Genomic DNA, 22,272 nt, shown 5'->3' on the forward strand with positions numbered 1-22,272 from the left:
CATCATATTCAAGAATTGATTATTTTTTCACCCCTAAAAAAGACCAGCATAGAATATCAGACATTAAAATACATCCTATTACACTATCTGATCATGCTCCCTTGGAGTTAAACAGTGGTGGGCACAGTTCCGATAATCCGATAACAGACAATTATCGAAGATAACGTTTTCATTATCGGAATATCTTTTAAGATAACTTTAAAGACCATCATCGGACTAATTATCTTTTAAACCGATAAACAAAATAAACAAAGCTGAACAGCGACAAGCATTTTTAAAATTAGTTCAGCACCCACCTATTAAAAGTTTTGTACCAGACGCACAGTTATAACCTTTGCAAACAGAAGAGAACTGCTTGTATAAAAAGCATCTCAATCCTCTGCAGACAAAGGAAAAACAGCCCCAAAAAGAAAAAAAAACATTTCCTTTAACACCATACTGATATGCTGGCAATATGACCCAAGTCATCCAGAGGCATACATCTTTAACTTATGGTTCAAATTTTAACCAAACTAATTTTGGACAAGTTATTTAAAATTACTGTCATGTCTGAAGTTGTATAAAGTAAAAATATCAGATATATGTTTTAGTTTTAAAGTAATGTGTTAATTTTTAAGGTTTTGTGAGCACATGCTCTGCTCCGTAGTGCATTATGGGTAGGATGATGTAATCTCAGTACGTCACGACAGGACAAATGCATTTCAGACACTCTGTTCAGGCTCCAAGGACAACAGCATTAAACTCTAGTGCCTAAAACTCTCTTGTATATATTCTCTGCGTTTATAGACGTTGATTTTTTAATTGCGTTTGTTAAATTCCACGCATTTTAAATGTGAACAGACAGGGATTATCTAGAATTTGTTTTGAAAGCCTCTACTGCCATCTAGCATCTACTGGCCAGTAGTGTTCATGGCAGTGTCTGGGAACCAGTAGATGGCAGTGTTCTATTTATTTTGACCCCGGTTATGTCGGATATAAGACTTCTTGTTCTCTCTGCTCCTTTTCATTCTGGTGATTGTGATGCTTTATTTCTGTTTTTTCTGTTTTTTTTTTCTTTTAAATGACTGAAATAAATATTAAAGAAAGAAAGAAAGATGATTGTCAAATAAAATTTTTGCTTTGCAAATGGCTTTTTTTTTTTTTTTTTACAAATGAAGTTTAAAAACAAAACTGCATAATAATAATAATAATAATAATAACAACATTATTACAAGACAGCTCTGCAGTGTTTGCACAGGCACAGTGCAAATGGTTAGATGCTGCTTGTAGCTTTCAGCAGCAGGATAACCTCACGACGGTTTGATTCTCATTCGACCATACGATCGGCGATCAGGAGGTGGTCGTCAGATCAATCAATCAATTTTATTTATATAGCGCCAAATCACAACAAACAGTTGCCCCAAGGCGCTTTATATTGTAAGGCAAGGCCATACAATAATTACGTAAAAACCCCAACGGTCAAAACGACCCCCTGTGAGCAAGCACTTGGCGACAGTGGGAAGGAAAAACTCCCTTTTAACAGGAAGAAACCTCCAGCAGAACCAGGCTCAGGGAAGGGCAGTCTTCTGCTGGGACTGGTTGGGGCTGAGGGAGAGAACCAGGAAAACGACATGCTGTGGAGGGGAGCAGAGATCAATCACTAATGATTAAATGCAGAATGGTGCATACAGAGCAAAAAGAGAAAGAAACACTCAGTGCATCATGGGAACCCCCCAGCAGTCTAAGTCTATAGCAGCATAACTAAGGGATGGTTCAGGGTCACCTGATCCAGCCCTAACTATAAGCTTTAGCAAAAAGGAAAGTTTTAAGCCTAATCTTAAAAGTAGAGAGGGTGTCTGTCTCCCTGATCCGAATTGGGAGCTGGTTCCACAGGAGAGGAGCCTGAAAGCTGAAGGCTCTGCCTCCCATTCTACTCTTACAAACCCTAGGAACTACAAGTAAGCCTGCAGTCTGAGAGCGAAGCGCTCTATTGGGGTGATATGGTACTATGAGGTCCCTAAGATAAGATGGGACCTGATTATTCAAAACCTTATAAGTAAGAAGAAGAATTTTAAATTCTATTCTAGAATTAACAGGAAGCCAATGAAGAGAGGCCAATATGGGTGAAATATGCTCTCTCCTTCTAGTCCCCGTCAGTACTCTAGCTGCAGCATTTTGAATTAACTGAAGGCTTTTCAGGGAACTTTTAGGACAACCTGATAATAATGAATTACAATAGTCCAGCCTAGAGGAAATAAATGCATGAATTAGTTTTTCAGCATCACTCTGAGACAAGACCTTTCTCATTTTAGAGATATTGCGTAAATGCAAAAAAGCAGTCCTACATATTTGTTTAATATGCGCTTTGAATGACATATCCTGATCAAAAATGACTCCAAGATTTCTCACAGTATTACTAGAGGTCAGGGTAATGCCATCCAGAGTAAGGATCTGGTTAGACACCACGTTTCTAAGATTTGTGGGACCAAGTACAATAACTTCAGTTTTATCTGAGTTTAAAAGCAGGAAATTAGAGGTCATCCATGTCTTTATGTCTGTAAGACAATCCTGCAGTTTAACCAATTGGTGTGTGTCCTCTGGCTTCATGGATAGATAAAGCTGGGTATCATCTGCGTAACAATGAAAATTTAAGCAATGCCGTCTAATAATACTGCCTAAGGGAAGCATGTATAAAGTGAATAAAATTGGTCCTAGCACAGAACCTTGTGGAACTCCATAATTAACCTTAGTCTGTGAAGAAGATTCCCCATTTACATGAACAAATTGTAATCTATTAGATAAATATGATTCAAACCACCGCAGCACAGTGCCTTTAATACCTATGGCATGCTCTAATCTCTGTAATAAAATTTTATGGTCAACAGTATCAAAAGCAGCACTGAGGTCTAACAGAACAAGCACAGAGATGAGTCCACTGTCTGAGGCCATAAGAAGATCATTTGTAACCTTCACTAATGCTGTTTCTGTACTATGATGAATTCTAAAACCTGACTGAAACTCTTCAAATAGACCATTCCTCTGCAGATGATCAGTTAGCTGTTTTACAACTACCCTTTCAAGAATTTTTGAGAGAAAAGGAAGGTTGGAGATTGGCCTATAATTAGCTAAGATAGCTGGGTCAAGTGATGGCTTTTTAAGTAATGGTTTAATTACTGCCACCTTAAAAGCCTGTGGTACATAGCCAACTAATAAAGATAGATTGATCATATTTAAGATCGAAGCATTAAATAATGGTAGGGCTTCCTTGAGCAGCCTGGTAGGAATGGGGTCTAATAGACATGTTGATGGTTTGGATGAAGTAACTAATGAAAATAACTCAGAACAATCTGAGAGAAAGAGTCTAACCAAATACCAGCATCACTGAAAGCAGCCAAAGATAACTGTACGTCTTTGGGATGGTTATGAGTGATTTTTTTCTCTAATAGTTAAAATTTTATTAGCAAAGAAAGTCATGAAGTCATTACTAGCTAAAGTTAAAGGAATACTCGGCTCAATAGAGCTCTGACTCTTTGTCAGCCTGGCTACAGTGCTGAAAAGAAACCTGGGGTTGTTCTTATTTTCTTCAATTAGTGATGAGTAGTAAGATGTCCTAGCTTTATGGAGGGCTTTTTTTATAGAGCAACAGACTCTTTTTCCAGGCTAAGTGAAGATCTTCTAAATTAGTGAGATGCCATTTCCTCTCCAACTTACGGGTTATCTGCTTTAAGCTGCGAGTTTGTGAGTTATACCACGGAGTCAGGCACTTCTGATTTAAAGCTCTCTTTTTCAGAGGAGCTACAGCATCCAAAGTTGTCTTCAATGAGGATGTAAAACTATTGACGAGATACTCTATCTCACTTACAGAGTTTAGGTAGCTACTCTGCACTGTGTTGGTATATGGCATTAGAGAACATAAAGAAGGAATCATATCCTTAAACCTAGTTACAGCGCTTTCTGAAAGACTTCTAGTGTAATGAAACTTATTCCCCACTGCTGGGTAGTCCATCAGAGTAAATGTAAATGTTATTAAGAAATGATCAGACAGAAGGGAGTTTTCAGGGAATACTGTTAAGTTTTCAATTTCCATACCATAAGTCAGAACAAGATCTAAGATATGATTAAAGTGGTGGGTGGACTCATTTACATTTTGAGCAAAGCCAATTGAGTCTAATAATAGATTAAATGCAGTGTTGAGGCTGTCATTCTCAGCATCTGTGTGGATGTTAAAATCGCCCACTATAATTATCTTATCTGAGCTAAGCACTAAGTCAGACAAAAGGTCTGAAAATTCACAGAGAAACTCACAGTAACGACCAGGAGGACGATAGATAATAACAAATAAAACTGGTTTTTGGGACTTCCAATTTGGATGGACAAGACTAAGAGTCAAGCTTTCAAATGAATTAAAGCTCTGTCTGGGTTTTTGATTAATTAATAAGCTGGAATGGAAGATTGCTACTAATCCTCCGCCTCGGCCCGTGCTACGAGCGTTCTGGCAGTTAGTGTGACTCGGGGGTGTTGACTCATTTAAACTACCATATTCATCCTGCTGTAACCAGGTTTCTGTAAGGCAGAATAAATCAATATGTTGATCAATTATTATATCATTTACTAACAGGGACTTAGAAGAGAGAGACCTAATGTTTAATAGACCACATTTAAGTGTTTTAGTCTGTGGTGCAGTTGAAGGTGCTATATTATTTTTTCTTTTTGAATTTTTATGCTTAAATAGATTTTTTGCTGGTTATTGGTGGTCTGGGAGCAGGCACCGTCTCTACGGGGATGGGGTAATGAGGGGATGGCAGGGGGAGAGAAGCTGCAGAGAGGTGTGTAAGACTACAACTCTGCTTCCTGGTCCCAACCCTGGATAGTCATGGTTTGGAGGATTTAAGAAAATTGGCCAGATTTCTAGAAATGAGAGCTGCTCCATCCTAACAAGACCAGGTTTTCCCCAGAAGCTTTGCCAATTATCTATGAAGCCCACCTCATTTTTTGGACACCACTCAGACAGCCAGCAATTCAAGGAGAACATGCAGCTAAACATGTCACTCCCGGTCCGATTGGGGAGGGGCCCAGAGAAAACTACAGAGTCCGACATTGTTTTTGCAAAGTTACACACCGATTCAATGTTAATTTTAGTGACCTCCGATTGGCGTAACCGGGTGTCATTACTGCCGACGTGAATTACAATCTTACCAAATTTACGCTTAGCCTTAGCCAGCAGTTTCAAATTTCCTTCAATGTCGCCTGCTCTGGCCCCCGGAAGACAATTGACTATGGTTGCTGGTGTTGCTAACTTCACATTTCTCAAAACAGAGTCGCCAATAACCAGAGTTTGTTCCTTGGCGGGTGTGTCGCCGAGTGGGGAAAAACGGTTAGAGATGTGAACGGGTTGACGGTGTACACGGGGCTTCTGTTTAGGACTACGCTTCCTCCTCACAGTCACCCAGTCGGCCTGCTTTCCCGGCTGCTCGGGATCTGCCAGAGGGAAACTAACGGCGGCTAAGCTACCTTGGTCCGCACCAACTACAGGGGCCTGGCTAGCTGTAGAATTTTCCACGGTGCGGAGCCGAGTCTCCAATTCGCCCAGCCTGGCCTCCAAAGCTACGAATAAGCTACACTTATGTTGACAGATGTTGACCGCAGCTTGATACTCCATGAACACTACACGATGCAGGACGCACGATTAACCTGAAACTTGGTCCAAAAAATTCCTGCATGAAAAATCATCTCGCACAGTGTAAAGTATGTTTTACAACATCAAATGAATGTTGTAAAGAGAGAATGCAAAAAAATGAAAAAAATAATGCAAAAAAAAAAACATGCAAAAAAATTTGCGATGACACTTCCAGAGCTCCGTAAAAATGCCTGTTTTTACAAATAAAAAAATGGAATATTTTACAAACGCACATTTAAACACCAACACACAACAGACGTCACATTAACGTGTTGGTTTACATAATGAATGACTGAACCAATCAGTGTTTAGCAGGCACCTTTACCCAGAATCCTTTGCGATCTGTCTCTTTGTTACAAAACCCCAGAATTAGTGCATTATTCAACATTAAAAGATATATGTTATATTTTAACTTTGTACAAATGACAGAATTGACATTAATGGAGTTATTCTATCGGTATTAATGTTATTTATAAATCAAAACCATAAGTCAATATGACTTTATTTTTCAAGACCTCCGCATGACCGGACCTTTATAATTGATACAGGGCTGGCTTTACGGCTGGTCTTAGAGTGCCTCTGTGCTGGGAGGGCTGTAATAAACAAGAGCTTCCAGCAGGGACCGAATGTTGAAAGAAAAAAGTGTGGTCTCATTGTTTGGGTCTCGGGGTGCCTCTGTCTGTGCTCGGAGCACTGTAGAGCTTCCAGCAGGGGCAGACGGTTGAAAGAAAAAAGTATGGTCTTATTGTTTGGGTCTGTTGTTATTTTTAATATTATTAGAAGCTATTAAATTTGTTTTACTAGCAGTTGTAAATGTGCCAGAGATAATATTAGAATTTATCTTTTATCGGTTATCTGTAACTTCCGATAAATTTTTGGGTGGTTTATTGTTTTATCTTTATCTAAGATAACTTTTCAGTTATCTGATTATCTGTTATTGAAGTTAATTTTTTGGTTATCTGTGCCCACCACTGGAGTTAAAGTGGGATACAGGTCACAGTCCATCCTCCAAACAATGGAGACTAAATGTCTCCTTCTTAAATGACAGAGAATTTAGTCTTTTTAGGCAGCCGGTCTGCTCTGTGTCAGCCTGATCCCGTCAGATCTCAGAGGCTAAGCAGAGCAGCATCTGGTTAGTACTTGGATGGGAGACCTCTCTGGAACACCAGCAGCTGTGTGTGTTTCTCCGGGTAAAACTGGAGTTGCGTCAGGAAGGGAATCCGGCGTAAAACTTGTGCCAATTACCAATGCGTATTGGGCTTTATCCACTGTGGCGACCCTGAACAAAACTGGGAGTAGCCGAATGAACATTAAAACAGAACTAAAAAATTGTATAGATACTAATAATTCACCTAAAACATCTCCCCTTATTTTATGGGATTGTGCTAAAGCTTTTCTTAGGGGCTGTATTATTTCATTTACATGTGCTCGGAAAAGGCAGAAGGAGGCCAAACAGCGTGAATTGGAAAATAAAAGAATTAGAGTACAGTCATAAACAATCTCCATCAAACATTTTATTAAAACAATTAAATGCAACTCGTAGAGAACTAGATGGTTTACTATCAGACAAGATTGAGGGAAATTTGAGATTTACCAACCAAAAATACTATGAGCATGGTAATAGAGCAAGTAGATTAGCCTTCCAATTAAGTAAACAAAAGTCATCTAACATAGTCCAAAAAATAAAATTACAAAGCACTGTTGTTACAAATCCCAAGAAAATAGCAGAATCTTTCGCAAGTTTTTTAAATCGCTTTATGAGAATACAGACACCTGCACTGATGATAAATTGGCAGATTTTCTTAAAAATATAAAATTGACAGAACCGACAGAAGAAACAGCTAAGAAATTAGATGAACCAATTCAAGAGTGGTAGGTTAAGCAGGTGATATCCCCATTAAAAAAATAATAAAAGTCCGGGGCTAGATGGCTATGTGAATGAATTTTATAAAACGTTTTGTGATTTATTGTCTCCCCTTTTGTTAAAAGCTTATCACTATGCACTGTATTCTAAAACAGGGGCACCGTCCTGGACAGATGCAACCATAGTGGTAATACACAAAGAAGGCAAAGCTATGACTGAATGCCAGTCTTACTGTTGTGTGGGCCGCCAGAAGAGGAGGTACTGCTGGCCCACCACCAGAGGGCGCCCTGCCTGAAGTGCGGGCTTCAGGCACGAGAGGGCGCTGCCGCCATGGACACAGCCGGGGGTGACAGCTGTCGCTCATTACCTCTTGACAGCTGTCACCCATCTACTCAACATCATCTCACTCCATAAAAGACCAGACGTCATCTCCACCTCGTTGCCGAGATATCATACTTCATAGGAGGTAATACTCTCAGCCTTTTTGTGAGATTTGTAACTCTGTTATTGTGAGAATTTGCAGGAGAACCGGTCGTTTGTGAGGAGGCTGTGCAAGACGGCGCTCCTTTTCAGCTGAGACCGCTGCAACATATTGAATGAGAGGTGGAGGTGGCATTCCCACCGTTGTTGTTACTGGGTGTACACACACCCACACTTGACTGTCTTTGTTCTTCGCCAGCAGTACCAGATCCGACAGTCGGGGACGGTGATCACCTGGGAATTCGGGACTTGGCGGCTCCAGTATTCACCAGGTTCTGGGGCGGCGGAAATCGTGTGGTTCCGGCTCTTCTCAGGACAGACGTCTTCTATCCTCGAGCCTGCCCACACGTCACCTCTGTGTATTGACTGTTATGATATTCTGTGATTGTCTGTATGTTCGTTGTGCACATTCACAACATTAAATTGTTACTTTTTGGCTCATCTATTGACCGTTCATTTGCGCCCCCTGTTGTGGGTCCGTGTCACTACACTTTCCCAACACTTACAGGCCAATATCCTTGTTAAATGGAGATGTGCGGATTCTGACTGCAATTCGAGCTAAACGGGTAAATCAGATAACTCAAATCATTCATCCAGACCAGGGGTGGGCAACGAGGGCCGAGACACTGCAGGTTTTCCTTGCAACCAATCACCTCAGCAGGTGGGTTGCTGATGAGCTTCTCTTGAATATAAACACCTGGTCTTCTTGAAATTACCTGCTGAAACACCTGACCATTAATGAAATCACCTGCTGAGGTGACTGGTAGCAAGGAAAACCTGCAGTGCTTTGGCCCTTCATGGCACATGATTGCCCACCCATGATCCAGACCAAACTGGGTTCATCACAGGAAGATACTATGGGGATAATTTGCTCAAAAAGCATTCGATCGTGTGTCTTGGCCATTTTTATTTCAAACCTTAAAACGCTTTGGATTCGGTCCTAACTTTATAAATTAGATACAAACTCTCTATTCAAACCCACAGGCCTCTGTTAAAGTCAACGGCTATACATCACAGAGATTCAAACTGGAACGCGGCTACAGGCAGGGCTGTTCTCTCTCACCACTTTTATTCGCCATCAGCATTGAACCTCTTGCCCTACTCATTACAGATAATGATAACATAAAAGGAATTACGATATTTAATGAGGAACATAAAATATCACTCTATGCAGATGATGTACTGTTATACTTCACAGAATTGACATCAACTATACCACATCTTAAGACACTTATCAGTGAATTTGGATATTATTCTGGATACAAGGTAAATTATGGATAAAACGGAGGCTATGGACGTCAATGGTAAAATATCTCAAAGTGTAAAACATCTCACTGGATTTAAGTGGCCCAGGGAAGGTCTTAAATACCTTGGTATATTCATCCCGTTATCCCTACAAGACCTGTATGACTCAAATTATGCTAAAATAATTCAGTGCACAAAAGGTGACTTGGACCAATGGGCAGGGCTCCCTCTTTCTCTGTTCGGCCACATTGAAAGTATCCGTGTGAATGTTCTGCCCTGACTTCTTCATCTATTCCAAATGCTTCCTGTAGATATTCCCAAGCTCTCTTTTGAAAACTGGGACAAAATGCTTTCAAAGTTTATCTGGCAAAATAAGCGACCAAGAATTAGACTTAAAAGCTTACATCAACCTAAGTCCAATGGGGGCCTTAAGTTACCAAATTTAAAATGATACTTCTGGGCTGCACAAATGAAACCCCTCACAGACTGGATTCAAGATAAAACAAGCACAAGATGGGTCAATATTGAAAAACAATTATGTGACGCCCCTCTAGAATTCATACCTTTCATAGACACCCCCTCTGGAAGGATGTCAGACTGGACGAAAGTAACTCTTAAAATATGGGGTAAAATAAAATGTGCCTTTAAGCTGCCAAAGTCAATCTTGTCTCTAACAAGTACTGGATATATGAAGACTTTTACACCGAACAATCTTAACAGTAGTTTTAAAAAATGGTCAGAGAAGGGATTGATTTACCTTCACCAACTGTTTGACTGTGGCATACTTAAAACATTCGAACAGCTGAAAAATTAATCTGATCTCCCTAATGCAAATTTTTTTAGATGCAGGTCAGAACGTTTTTGACAGCTCACAGGGACCAAAATCTTACATCCCACACTCTTAGAACAGTATTTGATAAAGTTTCAAACTGGAGGTGAAAAAAGAAAGTAATTTCAAAATGATACAATATAATGTCATCTATCAATCAAAACAATTTATCACATATCAAAGAGAGATGGGAGACGAAGGTGAATGTGGACATATCTCAGGATGAATGGCAGACTGTGTGCACTGAGGCACACTTAGTTACTAACTCCAACACATGGAGGGAATTCAAATGGAAGATAGTTACTAGTAGATATTTTAAAACCCCAGCAGTAATGTCCAAGATGGGTCCACGGCATCCCAGTACATGCTGGAGGAACTGTGGAGAAAATATAAGGATTTTTTTGGAGGGAGGTGTTCAATGCTTTGAAGGAGGTTTTTAAAATGAATATTCCACAAAAATTCGCAGTGGCAGTCCTCGGAGTAATACCTGAGGGCCTGGACACAAGGGCACATAAATATCTCCTGAATATTTTAACCACTGCTGCCCTGAAGTCCATAACTATTAGATGGCTGAAACCAGAGCCCCTCTCATACAACACATGGATTCAAAAAGTTTGGGACATTTATCAGATGGAGCAGATCACATTCTCACTAAGACTTCAGAAAACCACCTTTACGAAAAGATGGGAACCAGTGCTGCCTTTACTGATACAATAACTGTGTGACTAGTTAATTCTACTCTGTGACAAGATGCCAGCGCCCTGTCTCTGACCGGGGTGTGGCCCTATAAACAAGTATAATGAAGTGGCCTTTTCGTTTTTTTTCTTCCCTGGGTTGAGTCGGTCCTGTAAATAGCTATGAAAAAAAAAAACTTGCTGAGATGTTGAAATGAATGCACTGTATTATGATGATAAAATCAAATAAAAACTAAGTAAAAAAAAATTTGACACGCCTCTGCTCTGGCTATTTCCGCAACAAGCAAAGGCACGGCCTACCCCATCCCTGCAGTTTCTTTGATTCCCTCATTTCAAGGTGAGATTCCTCAAGTAGAGCTATATCAACTTTTTTAGATTTTATAAAAGTCATAATCTTCTCTCACTTAACTGGGTGATTAACACCTTTAATATTCCAGGGCATCAAATTTAGAGAGCCCCGACTATCAACGGACATCGTGAGTAGTAGGTGAGACACAAAGCCGCTGTACTAACTGAAATAGTGCAGAGAGAAATAAAGTCAAAGTCCGACTTGGCACTGTATCTGTGATCACTCACGGCTCTGATCAGGCAGAGACTGAATGTAGCTCAGTGCTTTTTGGGATCAGTGAATTCACGTTTACCTTCCGTCATCCTGAGAACACCGCTGGAAACATTAGCGAGAATGCAAGTTTCTTCTCGCGCAGTAGTTGTCTGTACTGGCTAAATGCCGCCCGCTTGTCCGTAACCAGCTTTGAATAATCCAGGAAGATCATGTGGTGCCCATTCCAGTGTAGCTTTCCCACTTTATGCGCAGTATCCACAATCCATTCCTGGTCCTCAAACCGTAGCAAGTGAACGATAATAAGTGGCTGGCCATCCAGTTTGCACTTACCCAGGTTCCGATGTGCATGATCAATCTTCAGGCCTCCAGGGAGGTCTGTCATCAGGAGCTCCAGAATAGTTGAGCACATAAATGCGAGAATATCAGAACCCTCAGAGCCCTCCGGGAATCCGTCAAAGCGCAGACTATTCTGTCAGCATCTGTTCTCCAAATCGTCCACTTTCAGGTGCAGGGTCTCCACTTCTGCCTGTGCAGCTGGGGGGTTAGTTTGAAGCACCCTGTTAGCATCCTTGAGAAAGTCTATATGAGACTCAGCATCTTCCAAGCGAGTGGCTAAGTCCATTAGCTTAGTTTCCACAGCACACATCGCGGTCTGTATACGGTTGAGCTTACTCTCCTGCGTTTCAGAGGTTTCTTTAAGCAATGTATAGATCTTAGCAATGTCCTTAGCCATTTGGTCTGTTGTGCTGTTGCGAGTATTTGTCATAGGTAATGGAGAAAAGTCAGAGTCTATTAGCACCATGTTGCTAGCCTTAGCTGAGTTTTCCTTGTTAGCAGTAGCTCCATCTTGGCGACGTAGTGCGAGTTTCTGTTGCGTAGGCATTTTTGGTCTGCCCGTGAAAAGTATTCTTCCCTCCAGGGGGAAGCAAGGCAAACTGAGCAGACGTATGAGGTCAATTTAGCTCCCTTTCAAGCAAAAACGCTGCATTTGTTGCAGAGGTCCCAAACTAGGCCGCCACATGACATCTTATAATTCTTTTATAAAACTTACAAACTATTTTGACTTGGTACAAAGTTTGTGTGTGTTTATAGATCTCCTGGATCAAGTATTGAAATGTTTACGGAACTAATGCATAATTTTTATACGAAAATGGAACATAAAGATGTTTTTATATGTGGGGATTTTAACATAGATTTATTAAAAATGAGTACACATAAGCTTACGGAAAATTTTACAAATACTATGTATAGCTTGTCATTCCATCCAAAAATAACTAAACCAACCAGAATCACTGCACAGAGTTCATCACTAATTGATAATATTTTCACTAACATATTAAACAATGACATTTCCAGTGGCATATTAATAAACGATATAAGTGACCACTTACCAGTATTTGTAACTATGAAAATAAGTTATAACTATAGGAAAGTTAAGAAAAATATTAAGATTACTAATTTTATAAGAGTAAAAACAAATGAATCAATAATGATATTCAAACAAAGTCTATTAAAACAAGAATGGAAAGTAATATTAGATGAAACTGAGGTTAACTCGGCTTATAACACTTTTCTGAATAAAGTTTTGACTCTCTATGATCAATGTTGCCCTGTGAAATCAATTCAAATCAAACAACAAGCTAAAACCAACCCATGGATGACAAGTAGTTTAATTAATGCCTGTAAAAAGAAAAACTGGCTTTACAGGGTATTTATTAAAGAAAGAACTGAAACAGAAAATAAATATAAAATATATAAAAATAAGTTGAAATGTGTATTAAGAAATTGTAAAAAAAAAAAAATGTATTATAAAACACAACTAGAACAAAACAAGGGAAATATTAAAGGCCTCTGGAATGTAATAAATAGTGTCATCGGGAAAAAGGAGAACCGTAGTAATTTGCCGGACTATTTCATTGACAGTGATAAAAAAATCTATAACAACGAAGAGCTAGTAAATGCATTTAATCATTATTTTGTCAATACAGGGCCAGAATTGGCAGCTGAAATAAAAATGCCATATTCAGCCTCAGAAACAGGTGCTGAACAAGCAAACTCAAATTCATTCTTTCTATCAGCAACAGATGAAATGGAAATAATAAACACTGTTAATGAATTGAAGGCAAAAAGAATCATTAGATTGCAATAAGTTGGACACTACAATAATTAAGCAAGTCATTAATGAAATTGCAAAACCTCTAAGTCATATCTATAACTTATAATTTATTAATGGAGAGTTTCCAAGTCAAATGAAGATTGCCAAAATTACACCCATATATAAAAGTGGAGATAAGTATCTATTCTCAAATTATAGACCTATATCTGTGTTATCTCAATTCTCAAAAATTTTAGAAAAACTATATACAGTACGGTTATTTCAATACATTGAAAAGTTCAAGATATTAAACGATAACCAGTATGGCTTCAGAAAAAATAGATCAACAACTTTAGCTTTAATTGATTTAGTGGAAGAAATAACAAATAATATTGATAAAAAGAAACATACAATGGCGAGCTTCATTGACTTAAAAAAGGCGTTTGATACTATTAACCACAACATATTATTTCGTAAATTGGAAAAAAATTGGCATAAGAGATACTGCACTAAATTGGCTCCAATCTTATGTAAACAACAGGCAACAATATGTACAAAATGGGGGAATATAAATCTTTGTTCAAACAGATACACTGTGGAGTGTTGGGAAGGTGTCGTGACACGGACCCACAACAGGGGGCGTTAATGAAGGGACAACGGAATAGCCAAAAAGTAACAATTTAATGTTGTGAAGGTGCACAATGTGATACAGACAGATACAAATGTGTTATATCAATCTAACAAAAGGTGACGTGTGGCAGGCTCGAAGATAGGAGACGTCCGGTGAGAGAGAAGCCGGAACTTCAGCTTGTGTGACTCCACTTGAAGGGGGATGTCCTTCGTTGATAACCATACCTCCTGCCCAGGCTGGTATGCAGGGGCCGGGGAACGCCGGCGGTCTGCATGGGCCTTGGCCCTCATCCGGGCCTTCAACAGGGCAGAACGGGCGGTCCGCCACACCCGGCGGCACCTCCTGAGGTGGGCCTGGACCGAGGGCACACCGACCTCACCCTCCACAAGCGGGAACAATGGGGGCTGATACCCCAAACACACCTCGAACGGGGAGAGGCCGGTGGCAGATGACACTTGGCTGTTGTGGGCGTACTCGATCCAGGCCAGATGGGTACTCCAGGCCGTCGGGTGAGCGGAGGTAACGCAACGGATGGCCTGCTCCAACTCCTGGTTGGCCCGCTCTGCCTGTCCGTTCGTCTGGGGGTGATACCCGGACGAGAGACTCACGGTGGCACCCAGTTCCTTGCAAAAACTCCTCCAGACCTGGTTTGTTTTTAAAATCCCGAAACAAGGAGTCAGGTGCCTCAACGAAAGTGTCTTTTATCATCTCTCCATCTTGAAAGGACTTCTTGTGCTTCATGATGGAGTGACACACCCGAACCGATGCTTTGTGTTGTGGGTTGGGGTGTTTGGCTGGCTTGGTTTTTGTTTTCTGTTTCTCCCACCAGGTGGTATGCATTCAGGACTGAGTGGCTGAGCATTAGGACCTCACCCTGAACACCTGAGGCTTGTTTTCACATGCAGGTCATCAGGACTCACAGCTGTGGTGTATTTTGTCTTGATCAGAGATTGTTGCATTTAAACCTTGAATGCACAGTGTGTGATTGCCAGAGACTCGACCTTGTGAGCAGACGTGTGAGATCGACGTCAGGAGAACAATCTCACCATCACGGACGCAGAGACTGCTCCAGGTTTGACGCCACAGTCTGTGAAGGAGGATTGGGTGAGGTCTCACGCTCTTCAGCACACTTCCTGAGGTAATTTGGTTTTGGTGACTTTTATGAAGTAATGACAGTGGATTTGGTGTCCCTCACACCTTGTGTTATTGAGCTGTCACGTTATGCTAATTGTCTAATCAGCTTCTGCTGCAGTGGAGATTTGAACTGAGTTGTTCCATGCCTGCAGAGTGAGATGATGATGTATAGATTTAAGCCAGGAAGTGTTTGCTGATTGCGTGCACCTTTGAGTTGTGTCTCTCTGTGTGGAGTTGGACTCACCTCATGTTTTCTTTCTTCACAGACTCGGTTTGTCGCGGCCACCTGGGGGGTGTCGGCGGGGTCCCTGGGTCCGAACTGCTGTGGCTCCGGACCATTTGCGCTGTTGAGAGCGCACCGTGTTTCCACCTCACCAGACCGCGGACTTTTTAGTTGTTTAGCACGTCACTCACTGTTATGTTTATTAAATTCTGTTATCCTTTGAACCTTGCTCTGCTTATTTTATGCTGGGTCCTTTCAAACGCTGGGTCGGTGTTCCGACCGCGTCCGAAACATAACACTTTGCTTTTGAATTAAGCTGTGTGAAAAACGGCTGCTGTCCGCTTAACTGTGATTTTAGTTCTCTCACCTTTCTCTTTCTCAGCTCGCTTTTCGGAGGGAAGTCAGTGTCGTAGTTTTTGTGAACACTTCGAAAGATAAACCGGATAAACTGCTGATCCCAACCTCTTCTGAAACTTCTCTGTTCTCTCACGAAGTCCTGGGTCAACAGAGGCTTAAATTTGGAAGTTTTCAGCTCGAAACAGGCTGACGGGGCGCTCCGTGGGCAGTCCTTAAAGTGACAGTAACACTCCATAATCTCTCATCAGCCCTTAAAATTTTCACCGAAAACCGTCTGAATTTCTCAAATGGTGTCCACTTGGATGTGCCTTATAGTTTCTGAAAAAATTTTGATCAAGCAAAGCGCCAGTCTCTCAGGAAGAAGTCAGACAAAGGAATTCCGACGAGGAGGGTGGACCAGTGCTCACTAAAGCCTGCCCACAGGCGAATGACGCAACCGACAGGCGTGAAAAAACTCACTCATGCGCACGAGGGTTCAAGCTTGTCTGACGCAATCACACGTGATTCAAATCCATATAGTTTTTTGAAAAAAATAAAAAGGTCAGTTTCTTTTCTAATAGACCTCGTATATATATATATATATATATATATATATATATATATATACATATATATATATATATATATATATATATATATATATATACACATATACATACATACATATATATATATATATATATACATATATATACATACATATATATATATATATATATATATATATATATATATATATATATATATATATATATATATATATATACATACATACATACATATATATATATATATATATATATATATATATACATACATATATATATATATATATATATATATATACATACATACATATATATATATATATATATATTTATTTATTTATTTATTTAACTACACTCAACAAAAATTTTAGGTTTCATTTTAAAATTTTAGTTTTAACTTTTAAGGCCTTACATGGTCAAGCTCCTCAGTATATCTCTGACCTGCTGAAACCTTATTCTTCATCCCAAGCTCTTAGATCGTCAGGTCAAAGGTTGCTGCTGGTTCCACGTGTGTGGTTTAAAACTGAATGAATGAATGAATGGATTTATTCGGCACACACACAAATCCGAAAGAACAGAAACATACCAATAATATGAATGTTATATACTCAACAAAAATATAAACGCAACACTTTTGGTTTTGCTCCCATTTTGTATGAGATGAACTCAAAGATCTAAAACTTTTTCCACATACACAATATCACCATTTCCCTCAAATATTGTTCACAAACCAGTCTAAATCTGTGATAGTGAGCACTTCTCCTTTGCTGAGATAATCCATCCCACCTCACAGGTGTGCCATATCAAGATGCTGATTAGACACCATGATTAGTGCACAGGTTACGACGACGAACTGGAGTCAGGTCGAGACCCCGATGAGGACAACGAGCATGCAGATGAGCTTCCCTGAGACGGTTTCTGACAGTTTGTGCAGAAATTCTTTGGTTATGCAAACCGATTGTTTCAGCAGCTGTCCGAGTGGCTGGTCTCAGACGATCTTGGGGGTGAACATGCTGGATGTGGAGGTCCTGGGCTGGTGTGGTTACACGTGGTCTGCGGTTGTGAGGCTGGTTGGATGTACTGCCAAATTCTCTGAAACACCTTTGGAGACGGCTTATGGTAGAGAAATGAACATTCAATACACAAGCAACAGCTCTGGTTGACATTCCTGCTGTCAGCATGCCAATTGCACGCTCCCTCAAATCTTGCGACATCTGTGGCATTGTGCTGTGTGATAAAACTGCACCTTTCAGAGTGGCCTTTTATTGTGGGCAGTCTAAGGCACACCTGTGCACTAATCATGGTGTCTAATCAGCATCTTGATATGACACACCTGTGAGGTGGGATGGATTATCTCAGCAAAGGAGAAGTGCTCACTATCACAGATTTAGACTGGTTTGTGAACAATATTTGAGGGAAATGGTGATATTGTGTATGTGGAAAAAGTTTTAGATCTTTGAGTTCATCTCATACAAAATGGGAGCAAAACCAAAAGTGTTGCATTTATATTTTTGTTGAGTGTAAATACATAAATACATCAAATACAGCGTAACACAAAAAAGCAAAAAATAAAAAATAAAAAATGCTTGTTTCCATTGTGGCCCAATACATTCATACATACATACATAAAACCCATAACAGTTAATAAAATAAAAGTATATAGTATTTTTTATTTTTTCTCAATAATAAATAAATTGACTATTCTCTTGTTGAGTCAGCTCTTGGAATAAAAACTGTCTGACCGTGTTTTTAAAAAGAGGCTTTGATTCACAAACACTAATTTGATGAGGCGGACCATTAAATAGTTTATCTCCAGTGGACTTGACGGATGAAGCCCCACAGATCTTCACATGAGGAATGACCAGGGACAAGCTACTCCATGAGTATTAATATTGTACGGTGCAGCGGCAAATTAATAAGAAGTGACCAAGCAGTTCGGGGCTTGTTTATTGACTATATTAAACATATGATTTAACTTTGATTGTAGAACTCTGAGCTCACCGGGTAGCATATTGACCATTCTGAACTCAGCCAGGCCTCTGTGGGTCTGGGGTTGCGCAGAGAGGAGAAAGCCAATGATCTTGTTCTGCATAATCTGAAACCTCCCCTGAGTCTGCCTGGTCAGGCCAGAATACCAGGCTGCACTGGCACCGTCCATGTGACACTGGATCAAGACTGATGGAAGACGTTTTCTCACATGCAAATCCAAGTCTTTGGCCCGTCTGTATAAGAACTTTAACTTGACTTGCTGATCACTTTGTCAGCTATAAGATATCCAGATAAGGTCTGATCTAAGTCAAGAGCAATTCATAATTTTTTTTTCTACCAGCACATGTTACATTTAATGTGTCATTCCCGAGCATGACACAGTCAGGTGTTTAAAGACATTAATAATATATCTGTGTTATAATGCGATTGTACCGTCATAACATACGGTCTGTAACAGAGATATAAATTGTGAAATGTTTGTGTAACTTGGGCCTGTTATGACCATAGTTGTACAAAATGAAGGGGATTTGGGGGCTTCAAAGGTTTTTATTTTAAAGCGGTGTCTGTTCCTCTTCTCTCCAGTTTTGGACTCACACGGGAACAGAAGCTGCTGGCAGATGAAGATAGATTTTGTCCAGCTCGTAAAGAGTTGGATAAACTGCCGCCTCCATCCTCCCAAACTCTTCTTACAAATTCACTGAAAATGGTTCGGGGGAGCATTAGCATGGCTAAAACCCTTCAGCTTTGCTCCCAGACCCCCCAACCTGCGCCCTCTTCACCCCCAGCCATTTTAATCATTATGTATTTATTTATTTATTTATTGCCTCTCACACGCCTGTAGAGGAACTTGCTGAAATATTTTGGAAAAAGGAAGGATCATGGACATGGAGAGGGGAAGAATCAAACACACTTTCCCTTCTATTATTATTAAACGAGGACGGATTTTTTTTAATTAGGGTTACAAAAAACCCTGAGTTCCTCTTTACCAGTGGTGCCACAGTTACTTTGAAAAAGTAATCCATTTACTAATTACTCCTTGAAAATGTAACTTCGTTACGTTACTGGTTACTCAACTGTAAAAGTAACTAAGTTAGATTACTAGTTACTTTTTTAGTTACTTTCAGCAGCTGCCGACAACAACCCCCCCCCCCCCGTCACCTCAACATGAAAATGATAACCTGTTTTGCCAATACTGACTTTATAGTCACCCTTTCTTGACTTTAATAAAATAAATACTTGTTTTATAAAAAATTAAAGACATCTTTCATGATATTTAACTGTTGACAGCACTGTAACAGTAAAACTATCTGTTTCTAACCTACATTGTTTATAAATGTAACTATTAAATTCTTTTAACATTTTTCTAACATTTAAATTCTCTCTAAACATTTTAGCTGTTGAAATTATTATAAGTAGTATTAGTAGTTGTAGTAAAAAACGGCTTCAAAACTGGACCTTTAATGTCTTTGAAAAGCTAAGTGCAGGTGTGCTGTTGTCACCACGCTTTGAGAGATGAGGACGAGTCGTAGCTGGTGCAGAAAACTGCGGAGGAAAAGCTCGCAGCTCGCTTAAAGTGTGGAGTTCAGTCAAACCCTGACCCCCTGCCCATAGACCAAGTTTAATGCTGCGATCAACCCACAATGCAAAAATAATACTAATGAGCAGTGACTTGGAGAAGTAACTTTAATCTGATTACTGATTTGGAAAGATTAACACATTAAATTACTCATTACTGAAAAAGCAGTCAGATTAGATTAACGTTACTAAGTAACGTGTTCCCACCATCACTGTTCCTTACCACTATCGTCTGTGTTCTTGCTCTAGGGGTTGGTAAGGTTAAGGTGCGCTGACACTTGCATGCCCTGTGTCGTGCAGGAGAGTAAATTCATCTTTAACGGGTGTAGACTGAACGTGAGAGAGGCACCGGCACATGCAATTGTGCAAAGAGAATTTTGAAATGTTCAAAAAAAATCTCTCACGCATAAATGTCGTGCAATGTGGTGCAATCTGCTCGCCAACACTACATGTAGCTTATCAAGTGGAGTAAAGAAGTGAACAGTGTGAGTGATTGCGTCAGCGAGCCGCATCAGAGCACAGCTTGTCTGAAGGATTATAACGAGATGTTAAATCTGTCATAAACATACTTCTGCAGCTGCACACAAGAAGGAAAGAACATACAACTGTTTCACCAAGCCATGACAATGTAAACATGACAAAATTACCTTTTTAGACGGCTCTAAATGCTTTCTCCAGCTCATTCAGCGCACGGGTGCGTGTGCATACGGCTGCTGCTGGAGCAGTCCTCTGTGATTCAGGAAGCGATTAGAGCTGTTTTCAGCAGCCAAGTTGCAGAGAAAATGATTAATCTGCTATGAAACAATTATTTTACATATGCAGTGTCCAGAGCAGAGCGCATGCAGGTGGTACAACAAAGCAGGTGGTCAAGTGTCAGGGCACCTTTAGATCTTTGTGTGAAGCACCTTGAGGCAACTTTGTTGTGATTTTATGGAAATAAATGGATATTGATCGATGTGATGCAAAAATCCTGTTGTGTCGTGATGGATTTTAATTTTCTTTCTCACTTTGTTGGTAAAACCCACTGCCTTGCATTGGCGAGGCATTAAAAAAAGTGGCTATATTCGCACTGCAAGACTTGTGGTAAAACTTGGAACTACTTGTATAAACAAATATACTGCATTCAATGAGAGTTATGGACACGGCCGAATAAAAAAAAAATCAAAATCAAAAAATATTAAAGGAGTTATGGACATCTTGAATGCAGTATGTTTGTTTATACAAGTAGTTCCAAGTTTTACCACCAGAGTCTCGCCGTCAGCCACGGCCTTGAAACAAACAAACAATAAACTGGAGAAAATGAAAAAACTCACATCAAGATCAACTTATAATGCTGTCCATTGCTGATTGTTTTCAGCCCAGCAGGATTCACCACCGAGTCCACGGCACAGCTGCCACATTTCATTTGCACATTTTTTTAAAAACTGTGAATTAATCAGTGTTTCGTGTCGTACAGAGAGAGTGCAGCTCAAACAGAAATACTCGGCGAATAAAAAGCTATTCTGATTCTGAAAAAGTGACCGATCTGCTCCAAAAGTCTGTTTGTGCCCGAACAGACAGGCTGCAGCAGAGCAGTAATTCAGTTTAACCTTCTGCGACTCACAGAGAAAGAAGCCTGTTCACCAGAAAAGACACAAATAAAAGACTTACCCCATCCAAATGAAGCTTTTCTCACTCTGTTAGCACGTCGCTAACCTTCTTCTGCTGCACGCCAGATAACACCAGTCCAGCAGCTAAAATTTAGGTCACCACCAGCCTCAATTTATCCTTTAAAGCAAACGCAAAGAGGCAAAATAATGAAATAAGCCTCACGTTTGTTGGCTGTGGATGAGCATTACGCCGAACCATGATTCATAATGACGACTGAACCCGTATAACCAGAGCCATGAAAATGAATAACAAATAAAATAAAATGAATCAACAACAATAAAAACACCGCCTTCTCTAGCAAGGGCACTCTGAATTACAAATAAATCGATCAAAATAAAGAAATAAAACGCTATCAAATGAAGCTTTGCCAAATGAAGCAGTTTCTGACGAGCAGAATGATTCAAAGTGGTTCAAATATTTTACACCTGTAACAACAGAGTAATAAAAAACAGTTACAAATTATGAAATGTACCTAAATTAAAAATGCATATTTAAGTCAAGCGAAAAAAGGAACAAAGTATATCAAATTTTATTAAGTAATAAAACGATTTACAAATTAAAGGATAATTGAAATAAAAAAAAATCTAAATTATTAAAATGTTGAAGTAGAAGTTAAAAATGAAACAACTTCCAAAAATACCCCCCCCAAAAAATGTATAAAGTAATGTGTTGAAACCGTCAGTCCGAAATCATTCAATAAAATGTTATTTTGGACACTAAAATAATAAACACTGAAGGA

Source organism: Thalassophryne amazonica, unplaced genomic scaffold (assembly GCF_902500255.1).
Source record: "Thalassophryne amazonica unplaced genomic scaffold, fThaAma1.1, whole genome shotgun sequence".
NCBI lineage: Eukaryota > Metazoa > Chordata > Actinopteri > Batrachoidiformes > Batrachoididae > Thalassophryne > Thalassophryne amazonica.